At 47.7% G+C, this 13,124-nt stretch overlaps 1 long non-coding RNA gene and 1 pseudogene across 1 annotated transcript in view; both read left to right on the top strand.

Annotated features, from left to right (window-relative positions):
• LOC115183950 (uncharacterized) overlaps nt 1-13,124 on the top strand; it is a 69,701-nt gene that overhangs the window by 26,990 nt on the left and 29,587 nt on the right. The window lies entirely within an intron of this gene.
• The window catches only part of LOC115183949 (WD repeat domain phosphoinositide-interacting protein 2-like), a 32,504-nt pseudogene that overhangs the window by 17,903 nt on the left and 1,477 nt on the right, over nt 1-13,124 (top strand).

Raw genomic sequence — 13,124 nt, forward strand, 5'->3', positions numbered from 1 at the left:
CTGTGTGCTCTGTCCTCCTGTAATAACTGTGTGTTCTCTCCCCAGGGCTGTGTGCTCTGTCCTCCTGTAATAACTGTGTGTTCTCTCCCCAGGGCTGTGTGCTCTGTCCTCCTGTAATAACTGTGTGTTCTCTCCCCAGGGCTGTGTGCTCTGTCCTCCTGTAATAACTGTGTGTTCTCTCCCCAGGGCTGTGTGCTCTGTCCTCCTGTAATAACTGTGTGTTCTCTCCCCAGGGCTGTGTGCTCTGTCCTCCTGTAATAACTGTGTGTTCTCTCCCCAGGGCTGTGTGCTCTGTCCTCCTGTAATAACTGCGTGTTCTCTCCCCAGGGCTGTGTGCTCTGTCCTCCTGTAATAACTGTGTGTTCTCTTCCCAGGTCTGTGTGCTCCGTCCTCCTGTAATAACTGTGTGTTCTCTCCCCAGGGCTGTGTGCTCTGTCCTCCTGTAATATCTGTGTGTTCTGTCCCCAGGGCTGTGTGCTCTGTCCTCCTGTAATAACTGTGTGTTCTCTCCCCAGGGCTGTGTGCTCTGTCCTCCTGTAATATCTGTGTGTTCTCTCCACAGGGCTGTGTGCTCTCTCCTCCTGTAATAACTGTGTGTTCTCTCCACAGGGCTGTGTGCTCTGTCCTCCTGTAATAACTGTGTGTTCTCTCCCCAGGGCTGTGTGCTCTCTCCATCAGTAGTGATAACTGCTACCTGGCTTACCCCGGCAGCGCTACAATAGGAGAGGTCCAGGTGTTCGACACAGTCAACCTGGTACGAGACACACACACACACACACACACACACACACACACACACACACACACACGTTGAAGATGGCTAGCTCTACTACACACTGTGCTGTTTCAGTCTCTGTGTGTTTATCTGTGTTTCCACTGTGCTGTTTCAGTCTCTGTGTGTTTATCTGTGTTTCCACTGTGCTGTTTCAGTCTCTGTGTGTTTCCACTGTGCTGTTTCAGTCTCTGTGTGTTTATCTGTGTTTCCACTGTGCTGTTTCAGTCTCTGTGTGTTCCACTGTGCTGTTTCAGTCTCTGTGTGTTTATCTGTGTTTCCACTGTGCTGTTTCAGTCTCTGTGTTTTTATCTGTGTTTCCACTGTGCTGTTTCAGTCTCTGTGTGTTTATCTGTGTTTCCAGAGAGCAGCCAACATGATCCCAGCCCATGACAGTCCATTAGCAGCAGTGGTGTTTGATGCCAGCGGAACCAAACTGGCCACAGCCTCGGAGAAGGTGGGGACACATTAAACTGTTACACTGAACTACTGAGGTGGTGTCAGCCGGTCCCTCTGCCCCGACCCTTAACCCCCGACCCTTAACCCCTGACCCTTAACCCCTGACCCTTAAACCCCTGACCCTTAACCCTGACCCTGAACCCCGACCCTGAACCTTAACCCCGACCCTTAACCCCCGACCCTTAACCCTGAGCCATCCTGTGTGATCTGATAGGGGACGGTGGTGTGTAATGTATCCTGTGTGATCTGATAGGGGACGGTGATGTGTAATGTATCCTCTGTGATCTGATAGGGGACGGTGGTGTGTAATGTATCCTGTGTGATCTGATAGGGGACGGTGATGTGTAATGTGATCTGATAGGGGATGTGGTGTGTAATGTGATCTGATAGGGGACGGTGGTGTGTAATGTGATCTGATAGGGGACGGTGTTGTGTAATGTGGATCTGAGTAGGTGGACGGTGGTGTATGTAACTGTGATCCTGATAGGGATGACGGTGGTGTGTAATGTGATCTGATAGGGGACGGGTGGTGTGTAATGTGATCTGATAGGTGTAAGGTGGTGTGTAATGTGATCGATTAGGGGACGGTGATGGGTAAGGTGATCTGATAGGGGACAGGTGATGTGTAATGTGATCTGATGATGGGACGGTATGGAATGTGTAATGTGATCTGATAGAGGGGACGGTGGTGTGTAATGTGATCTGATAGGGGACGGTGGTTGTGTAATGTGATCTGATAGGGGGAGCGGTGGTGGTGTAAGTGTGATCTGATATGGGGAACGGTGGTGTGGTAAATGTGATCTGATAGGGACGGTGGTGTGGTAATGTGATCTTGATAGGGTAACGGTGGTGTGGGTTAATGTGATCTGATAGGGGACGGTGGTGTGTAATGTGATCTTGATAGGGGATCAGGTGGTGTGTAATGTATCTCTGTGTCGGATAGGGGACGGTGGTGTGTAATGTGAGTCTGATAGGGGACGGTGGTGTGTAATGTGATCTGATAGGGGACGGTGGTGTGTAATGTGATCTGATAGGGAGGCGGTGGTGTGTAATGTGATCTGATAGGGGACCGGTGGTGGTGTAATGTGATCTGATAGGGGACGGTGGTGTGTAATGTGATCTGATAGGGGACGGTGGTGTGTAATGTATCCTGTGTGATCTGATAGGGTACGGTGGTTGTAATGTGATCTGATAGGGTACGGTGGTGTGTAATGTGATCTGAAGGGGACGGTGGTGTGTAATGTGATCTGATATGGTACGGTGGTGTGTAATGTAATCCTCTGTGATCTGATAGGGGTACGGTGGTGTGTAATGTGATCTGATAGGGGGACGGTGGTGTGTAATGTGATCTGATAGGGGACGGTGGTGTGTAATGTGATCTGAAAGGGGACGGTAATGTGATCTGATAGGGTACGGTGATGTGTAATGTGATCTGATAGGGGACGGTGGTGTGTAATGTGATCTGATAGGGGACGGTGATGTGTATGTGATCTGATAGGGTACGGTGGTGTGTAATGTGATCTGATAGGGGACGGTGGTGTGTAATGTGATCTGATAGGGGACGGTGGTGTGTAATGTGATCCTGATAGGGGACGGTGGTGTGTAATGTGATCTGATAGGGGACGGTGGTGTGCAATGTGATCTGATAGGGGACGGTGGTGTGTAATGTGATCTGATAGGGGACGGTGGTGTGTAATGTATCCTCTGTGATCTGATAGGGGACGGTGTGTGTAATGTGATCTGATAGGGGACGGTGGTGTGTAATGTATCCTCTGTGATCTGATAGGGGACGGTGGTGTGTAATGTGTCTGATAGGGGACGGTGGTGTGTAATGTATCCTCTGTGATCTGATAGGGGACGTGGTGTGTAATGTGATCTGGTAGGGGAACGGTGGTGTGTAATGTGATCTGATAGGGGTACGGTGGTGTGTAATGTGGAGTCTGATAGGGTACGGTGGTGTGTAATGTAATCTGATTAGGGACGGTGGTGTGTAATGTAGATCTGATAGGGTACGGTGGTGTGTAATGTGATCTGATAAGGGACGGTGGTGTGTAATGTGATCTGATAGGGGACGGTGGTGTGTAATGTGATCTGATAGGGTACGGTGGTGTGTAATGTTGATCTGATAGGGGACGGTGGTGTGTAATGTCATCTGATAGGGGACGGTGGTGTGTAATGTCATCTGATAGGGGACGTGGTGTGGTAATGTGATCTGATAGGGGACGGTGGTGTTGTAATGTGATCTGATAGGGGACGGTGGTGGTGTAATGTATCCTGTGTGATCTGATAGGGTACGGTGGTGTGTAATGTGATCTGATAGGGTACGGTGTGTGGTAATGTGATCTGATAGGGTACGGTGGTGTGCAATGTGATCTGATAGGGGACGGTGGTGTGTAATGTGATCTGATAGGGGACGGTGGTGTGTAATGTGATCTGATAGGGGACGGTAATGTGATCTGATAGGGTACGGTGGTGTGTAATGTGATCTGATAGGGTACGGTGGTGTGTAATGTGATCTGATAGGGGACGGTGGTGTGTAATGTGATCTGATAGGGGACGGTGGTGTGTAATGTGATCTGATAGGGGACGGTAATGTGATCTGATAGGGTACGGTGATGTGTAATGTGATCTGATAGGGGACGGTGGTGTGTAATGTATCCTCTGTGATCTGATAGGGGACGGTGGTGTGTAATGTGATCTGATAGGGGACGGTGATGTGTAATGTGATCTGATAGGGGACGGTGGTGTGTAATGTGATCTGATAGGGGACGGTAATGTGATCTGATAGGGTACGGTGATGTATAATGTGATCTGATAGGGTACGGTGGTGTGTAATGTGATCTGATAGGGGACGGTGGTGTGTAATGTGATCTGATAGGACGGTGGTGTGTAATGTGATCTGATAGGGGACGGTGGTGTGTAATGTGATCTGATAGGGTACGTGGTGTGTAATGTGATCTGATAGGGGACGGTGGTGTGTAATGTGATCTGATAGGGGACGGTGGTGTGTAATGTGATCTGATAGGGACGGTGGTGTGTAATGTATCCTCTGTGATCTGATAGGGTACGGTGATGTGTAATGTATCCTCTGTGATCTGATAGGGTACGGTGATGTGTAATGTGATCTGATAGGGTACGTGTGTGTAATGTGATCTGATAGGGGACGGTGGTGTGTAATGTGATCTGATAGGGGACGGTGGTGTGTAATGTGATCTGATAGGGGACGGTGGGTGTGTAATGTGATCTGATAGGGGACGGTGGTGTGTAATGTGATCTGATAGGGGACGGTGGTGGGTAATGTGATCTGATAGGGGACGGTGGTGTGTAATGTGATCTGATAGGGGACGGTGGTGTGTAATGTGATCTGATAGGGGACGGTGGTGTGTAATGGATCTGATAGGGGACGGTGTGATGTATGTGATCTGATAGGGGACGGTGGTGTGTAATGTGATCTGATAGGGTACGGTGGTGTGTAATGTATCCTCTGTGATCTGATAGGGGACGGTGATTCGTGTGTTCTCCATCCCTGAGGGACAGAAACTGTTTGAGTTCCGTCGAGGAGTCAAAAGGTAGGACTCCTCCTTCTCCCTTCTTCTTCTCCCTTCTTCTTCTCCTTCCTTCCCCCTCCTCCTTTTTCTTCTCCCTCCTCCTTTTTCTTCTCCCTCCTCCTTCTCCTCCCTCCTCCTTCTTCTCCCTCCTCCTTCTTCTTCTCCCTCCTTCTTCTTCTCCCTCCTCCTTCTTCTTCTCCCTTCTTCTTCTCCCTTCTTCTTCTTCTCCCTTCTTCTTCTCCCTCTTCCTTCTTCTTCTCCCTCTTCCTTCTTCTTCTCCCTCCTCCTTCTTCTTCTCCCTCCTCCTCCTTCTTCTTCTCCCTCCTCCTCCTCCTTCTCCTTCTTCTTCTTCTCCTCCTTCTCCCTCCTTCTTCTTCTTCTCCCTCCTCCTCCTCCTTCTTCTTCTTCTTCTTCTCTCTCCTTCTCCCTTCTTCTCCATATTCTCTATCCATCTCTATCTATATAGTAATATGTGTTTAATAGTGGACGATATTAATTGAGGTGTGTGTGTGTGTGTGTGTTAGGTGTGTGTCTATCTGTTCCCTGGCCTTCAGTATGGAAGGCCTCTACCTATCAGCATCCAGTAACACAGAGACAGTCCACATCTTCAAACTGGAGACTCAGAAAGAGAAGTAAGTACTCCGCCCCCTTCACTCTCACCCCGCCCCCTTCACCCTCCCCCCGCCCCCTTCACTCTCACCCCCGCCCCCCTTCACCCTCCCCACCGCCCCCTTCACCACGCCCCCTCACCCTCCCCCGCCCCCTTCCCTCCTTGATTGGAGATGTTGTCCTGTGGGCCGGCGGAGGAGATGTTGATTGTCCTGTTTTTCATCATGGTGTGTAGGCCAGCGGAGGAGATGTTGATTGTCCTGTTTTTCATCATGGTGTGTGGGCCAGCGGAGGAGATGTTGATTGTCCTGTTTTTCATCATGGTGTGTGGGCCAGCGGAGGAGATGTTGATTGTCCTGTTTTTCATCATGGTGTGTAGGCCAGCGGAGGAGATGTTGATTGTCCTGTTTTTTCATCATGGTGTGTGGGCCAGCGGAGGAGATGTTGATTGTCCTGTTTTCATCATGGTGTGTAGGCCAGCGGAGGAACCTACTACATGGGGTGGATACTTTGGGAAGGTCCTGATGGCTTCCACCACCTACCTGCCCTCTCAGGTGAGTGGGACTTTGTTTAGAGAGAGGGGTGTGTGTGTGTGTGTGTGTGTGTGTGTGTGTGTGTGTGTGTGTGTGTGTGTGTGTGTGTTGTGTGTGTGTGTGTGTGTGTGTGTGTGTGTGTGTGTGTGTGTGTGTGTGTGTGTGACCATGTCTCCTCTGTGTGCACCAGGTAACAGAGATGTTCACCCAGGGACGAGCCTTCGCCACCGTACGACTGCCCTTCTCTGACACAAGAACATCTGCGCCCTGGCCATGTGAGAACACACACTGGGACGTTCTCTAACACACACTGGGACGTTCTCTAACACACACTGGGACGTTCTCTCACACACTTCCTCTCCTCACTTCCTCTCCTCACTTCCTCTCCTCACTGCCTGCCCTCACTTCCTCTCCTCACTGCCTGTCCTCACTTCCTGTCCTCACTTCCTGTCCTCACTTCCTGTCCTCCCTGTCCGCGGGGTGAAGGGAGAGATCAGCGTACTACAGCTGAGCAAATGTAGTAAAAGCTGGAAGACCGTTTTAACATCTGTTACTGGTGTTAAAGATGGGGGATATTGAGGAAACACCACCACTTTACAAACGCAGGGAAGCCATTCGCTGGGGAATCAACACGTGTTCTTTATACCAATGTCTACCAAGCAACGTTGTTGGAGAACGTACAATTTACTGTTCGATCAATCGCACGGCCGTCGAGCAACTATGATATTTTGAGTTATCAATCTAGCTGATGTGTTTTTGAGTTCCCACTTCCTCTAAAACATGCGGGAAAATGAATCTCTAAAGAGCCAAAATAAATCTGATCATTCTGGATCCTATTTACCATGTTGTACATTCAACTACCCATCATTCATTCCCTGAACATGTTAGAACATGTCTTCCCTGGAAAAAACTCCGCCTGGAGCCCTCCCATTAACGGAGAAGTCAGCCTGGAGCCCTCCCGTTAACGGAGAAGTCAGCCTGGAGCCCTCCCATTAACGGAGAAGTCAGCCTAGAGCCCTCCCATTAACCTCTATGGGACCGGCGGGACGAATTCGTCCCACCTACGTAACAGCCAGTTGAATCCAGTGGCACGATTTTTAAAACGTTTGAAATACTATTACTTCAATTTCTCAAACATATGACTATTTTACAGCTATTTAAAGACAAGACTCTCGTTAATCTAACCACACTGTCCGATTTCAAAAAGGCTTTACAACGAAAGCAAAACATTAGATTATGTCAGGAGAGTACCCAGCCAGAAATAATCAGACACCCATTTTTCAAGCTAGCATATAATGTCACAAAAACCCAAACCACAGCTAAATGCAGCACTAACCTTATATGATCTTCATCAGATGACACACGTAGGACATTATGTTATACAATACATGCATGTCTGTTCAATCAAGTTCATATTTATATCAAAAACCAGCTTTTTACATTAGCATGTGACGTTCAGAAAAAGCATACCCCCCGCAAACTTCCGGGGAATTTACTAACAATTTACTAAATTACTCACGATAAACGTTCACAAAAAGCATAACAATTATTTTAAGAATTATAGATACATTACTCCTCTATGCACTCGATATGTCCGATTTTAAATAGCTTTTCGGATGAAGCACATTTTGCAATATTCTAAGTACATAGCCCAGCCATCACGGGCTAGCTATTTAGACACCCACCCAGTTCAGCCTTCACCAAAATCACATTTCCTATAAGAAAAATGGTCTTACCTTTCCTGTTCTTCGTCAGAATGCACTCCCAGGACTTCTACTTCAATAACAAATGTAGGTTTGGTCCCAAATAATCCATCGTTATATCCAAACAGCGGCGTTTTGTTCGTGCGTTCTAGACACTATCAGAATGCTAAATCACGGTCGTGCGCATGGCGCAGAACGTGACAAAAAATGTCTAAATATTCCATTACCGTACTTCGAAGCATGTCAACCGCTGTTTAAAATCAATTTTTATGCAATTTATCTCGTAGAAAAGCGATAATATTCCGACCGGGAATCTGCAATTAGCTAAACAGCCGAATGAAAATACTCCACGGGGGCGAATCACGCACGCGCCTAATTCTATTGTCCCCTGATGGGACACTTGGAAAAGGAGATAATGTGTTTCAGCCTGAGGCCGCCTCGTCATCGTTCAGGTTTTTCCCGGGTTCTGAGAGCCTATTGGAGCCCTAGGAATTGTCACGTTACAGCTAAGATCCTGACTCTTCAATAAACAGAAGCAAGAACAACAACACCTTGTCAGACAGGGTACTTCCTGCATGAAAACCTTCTCAGGTTTTTGCCTGCCATAGGAGTTCTGTTATACTCACAGACACCATTCAAACAGTTTTAGAAACTTTAGGGTGTTTTCTATCCAAACCTGAACAATAATATGCATATTCTAGCTTCTGAGTTGGTGTAGGAGGCAGTTAAAATGGGCACACTATTTTTTCAAAAATTCTCAATGCTGCCCCCTAGCCCGTAGAGGTTAACGGAGAAGTCAGCCTGGGGCCCTCCCACGTTAAAACGGACAAGTCGGCCTCGGGGGTCCTCCCACGTTAAAAACGGACAAGTCGGCCTCGGGGCCCTCCCACGTTAAAAACGGACAAGTCGGCCTCGGGGCCTCCCACGTTAAAACGGACTAGTCGGCCTCGGGGCCCTCCCACGTTAAAACGGACTAGTCGGCCTCGGGGTCCTCCCACATTAAAAACGGACTAGTCGGCCTCGGGGCCCTCCCATTAACGGACAAGTCGGCCTCGGGGCCTCCCACGTTAAAACGGACAAGTCGGCCTCGGGGCCTCCCACGTTAAAACGGACAAGTCGGCCTCGGGGCCTCCCACGTTAAAACGGACGAGTCGGCCTGTTGGAAAGTAACTGTGAATAATAACATAGCGTTGTATTTATCGTTATTCAGAAAAATGGGTCAATTTATCGTGAAAACGTTTTGACGATATCATCAAGCTCTAACACTCACACACTGGGAAGCGCACACAGTCTGATTCGTGTGTGTGTGTGTGTGTGGTGTGTGTGTGTGTGTGTGTGTGTGTGTGTGTGTGTGTGTGTGTGTGTGTGTGTGTGTGTGTGTGTGTGTGTGTGTGTGTGTGTGTGTGTGTGTGTGTAGGATCCAGAAGATTCCTCGTCTCTTGGTAGCAGCAGCTGATGGATATCTGTACCTCTATAACCTGGACCCCCAGGAGGGAGGAGAGTGTTCACTGATGAAACAACACAGGTAACACTGATGAAACAACACAGGTAACACTGATGATACAACACAGGTAACACTGATGAAACAACACAGGGAACACTGAGGAAACAACACAGGTAACACTGATGAAACAACACAGGTAACACTGATGAAACAAGACAGGTAACACTGACAGTGACACAGGTAACACTGATGAAACAACACAGGTAACACACTGATGAAACAACACAGGTAACACACTGATGAAACAACACAGGTAACACTGATGAAACAACACAGGTAACACTGATGAAACAACACAGGTAACACTGATGAAACAAGACAGGTAACACTGACAGTGACACAGGTAACACTGATGAAACAACACAGGTAACACTGATACCTACACAGGTAACACTGAAACAACACAGGTAACACTGATACCTACACAGGTAACACTGAAACAACACAGGTAACACTGAAACAAAACAGGTGAAACAACACAGTTAACACTGAAACAACACAGGTAACACTGATGAAACAACACAGGTAACACTGATGAAACAACACAGGTAACACTGGATGAAACACACAGGTAACACTGATGAAACAACACAGGTAACACTGAAACAACACAGGTAACACTGAAACAACACAGGTAACACTGAACACACAGGTAACACTGAACAACACAGGTAACACTGATGAAACAACACAGGTAACACTGATGAAACAACACAGGTAACACTGAAACAACACAGGTAACACTGATGAAACAACACAGGTAACACACTGATGAACAACACAGGTAACACTGATGAAACAACACAGGTAACACTGATGAAACACACATGGTAACACTGAAACAGCACAGGTAACCACTGATGAAACAGCACAGGTAACACTGAAACAACACAGGTAACACTGAAACACACAGGTAACACTGAAACAACACAGGTAACACTGATGAAACAACACAGGTAACACTGATGAAACAACACAGGTAACACTGATGAAACAACACAGGTAACACTGATGAAACAACAACAGGTAACACACTGATGAAACAACACAGGTAACACTGACAGTAACACAGGTAACACTGAAACAACACAGGTAACACTGAAACAACACAGGTAACACTGAAACAACACAGGTAACACTGAAACAACACAGGTACACACTGAAACAACACAGGTAACACACTGAAACAACACAGGTAACACGACTGAAACAACACAGGTAACACTGATGAAACAACACAGGTAACACTGATGAAACACACAGGTAACACTGATTGAAACAACACAGGTAACACTGATGAAACAACACAGGTAACACTGATGAAACAACACAGGTAACACTGATGAAACAACACAGGTAACACTACTGAAACAACAAGGTAACACTGATAAACAACACAGGTAACACTGATGAAACAACACTGGTAACACTGATGAAACAACACAGGTAACACTGATGAAACAACACAGGTAACACTGATGATGAAACACACAGGTAACACTGAACAACACAGGTAACACTGAAACAACACAGGTAACACTGAACAACACAGGTAACACTGAACAACACAGGTAACACTGAAACAACACAGGTAACACTGAAACAACACAGGTAACACTGATGAAACAACACAGGTAACACTGATGAAACAACACAGGTAACACTGAAACAACACAGGTGTAACACTGATGAAACAACACAGGTGTAACACTGATGAAACACACAGGTAACACTGATGAAACAACACAGGTAACACTGATGAAACAACACAGGTAACACTGTTGAAACAACACAGGTAACACTGAAACAACACAGGTAACACTGATGAAACAACACAGGTAACACACTGAAACAACACAGGTAACACACTGAAACAACACAGGTAACACTGAAACAACACAGGTAACACTGATACAACACAGGTAACACTGATGAAACAACACAGGTAACACTGATGAAACAACACGGTAACACTGATGATGAACAACACAGGTAACACTGATGAAACAAAACAGGTAACACTGATGAAACAACACAGGTAACACTGATGAAAACACACAGGTAACACGATGAAACAACACAGGTAACACTGATAAACAATACAGGTACACTGAAACAATACAGGTAACACTGAAACAATACAGGTACACTGAACATACAAGGTAACACTGATGAAACAACACAGGTAACACTGAAACAACACAGGTAACACTGATAAACAACACAGGTACACTGATGAAACAACACAGGTAACACTGAAACAACACAGGTTAACACTGAAACAACACAGGTAACAGCACTGAAACAACACAGGTAACACTGATGAAACAACACAGGTAACACTGATGACACAACACAGGTAACACACTGAAACAACACAGGGAACACTGATGAACAACACAGGTAACCTGATGACAAACACAGGTAACACTGATAACACAACACAGGTAACACTGATGACACAACACAGGTAACACTGAAACAACCAGGTAACACTGATGAAACAACACAGGTAACACTGAACAACACAGGTAACACTGAAACAACACAGGTAACACTGATGAAACAACACAGGTAACACTGATGAAACAACACAGGTAAGACTGATGAAACAACACAGGTAACACTGATGAAACAACACAGGTAACACTGATGAACAACACAGGTAACACTGATGAAACAACACAGGTGAAACAACACAGGTGAAACAACACAGGTGAAACAACACAGGTAACACTGATGAAACAACACAGGTGAAACAACACAGGTGAAACAACACAGGTAACACTGATGAAACAACACAGGTGAAACAACACAGGTAACACACTGGTATATGAAATTAAATCATTCTGTGTTCCTCAGGTTGGACGGCAGTGCTGAGCCGCCCAATGAGATCCTGGAACAGGGGTCACATGACCGACCCCTTACTGCACAGGCCTACAACACTGCTGGGATGAAAGGTACACGCCCAGGGCGCCGTCAGTCAAATTCGCCCCGGACAACCGCTAGGCTACCTGGGCCGGCGGGTAGAGGGGCCGGCGGGTAGAGGGGCCGGCGGGTAGAGGGGCCGGCGGGTAGAGAGGCCGGCGGGGAGAGGGGCCGGCGGGGAGAGGGGCCGGCGGGGAGAGGGGCCGGCGGGTAGAGGGCCGGCAGGGAGAGGGGCCGGCGGGTAGAGGGCAGGCAGGTAGCCAAGTGGTTAGGGGGGGGGGGGGGGGGGTCAGGTATCCTAGTGGTTAGAGGGGAGGCAGGTAGCCTAGTGGTTAGAGCGTTGGGTCAGTAAACCGAAAGGTTGCTGGTTCGAATCCCCAAGCTGACAAGGTAAAAATCTGTCGTTCTGCCCTGAACAAGGCAGTTTCTTTAATGTTTTATTTAACCTTTATTTAACCAGGCAAGTCAGTTAAGAACAAATTCTGATTTACAATGACAGCCTAGTAGTAGTAGTACTGAACTTACTGACAGAAGTTGGTCTGGTAGCAGCAGGGTATCCCAGCAGGGTATCCCTCCACTTGGTCTGGTAGCAGCAGGGTATCCAGCAGGGTATCCCTCCACTTGGTCTGGTAGCAGCAGGGTATCCCAGCAGGGTATCCCAGCAGGGTATCCAGCAGGGTATCCCTCCACTTGGTCTGGTAGCAGCAGGGGTATCCCAGCAGGGTATCCAGCAGGGTATCCCTCCACTTGGTCTGGTAGCAGCAGGGTATCCCAGCAGGGTATCCCAGCAGGGTATCCCAGCAGGGTATCCCAGCAGGGTATCCCAGCAGGGTATCCCTCCACTTGGTCTGGTAGCAGCAGGGTATCCAGCAGGGTATCCCTCCACTTGGTCTGGTAGCAGCAGGGTATCCCAGCAGGGTATCCCTCCACTTGGTCTGGTAGCAGCAGGGTAGCCAGCAGGGTTATCCCTCCACTTGGTCTGGTAGCAGCAGGGTATCCCAGCAGGGTATCCCTCCACTTGGTCTGGTATCCAGCAGGGTATCCCTCCACTTGGTCTGGTAGCAGCAG

The sequence above is a fragment of the Salmo trutta genome, unplaced genomic scaffold (assembly GCF_901001165.1).
Source record: "Salmo trutta unplaced genomic scaffold, fSalTru1.1, whole genome shotgun sequence".
Classification (NCBI taxonomy): Eukaryota; Metazoa; Chordata; class Actinopteri; order Salmoniformes; family Salmonidae; genus Salmo; species Salmo trutta.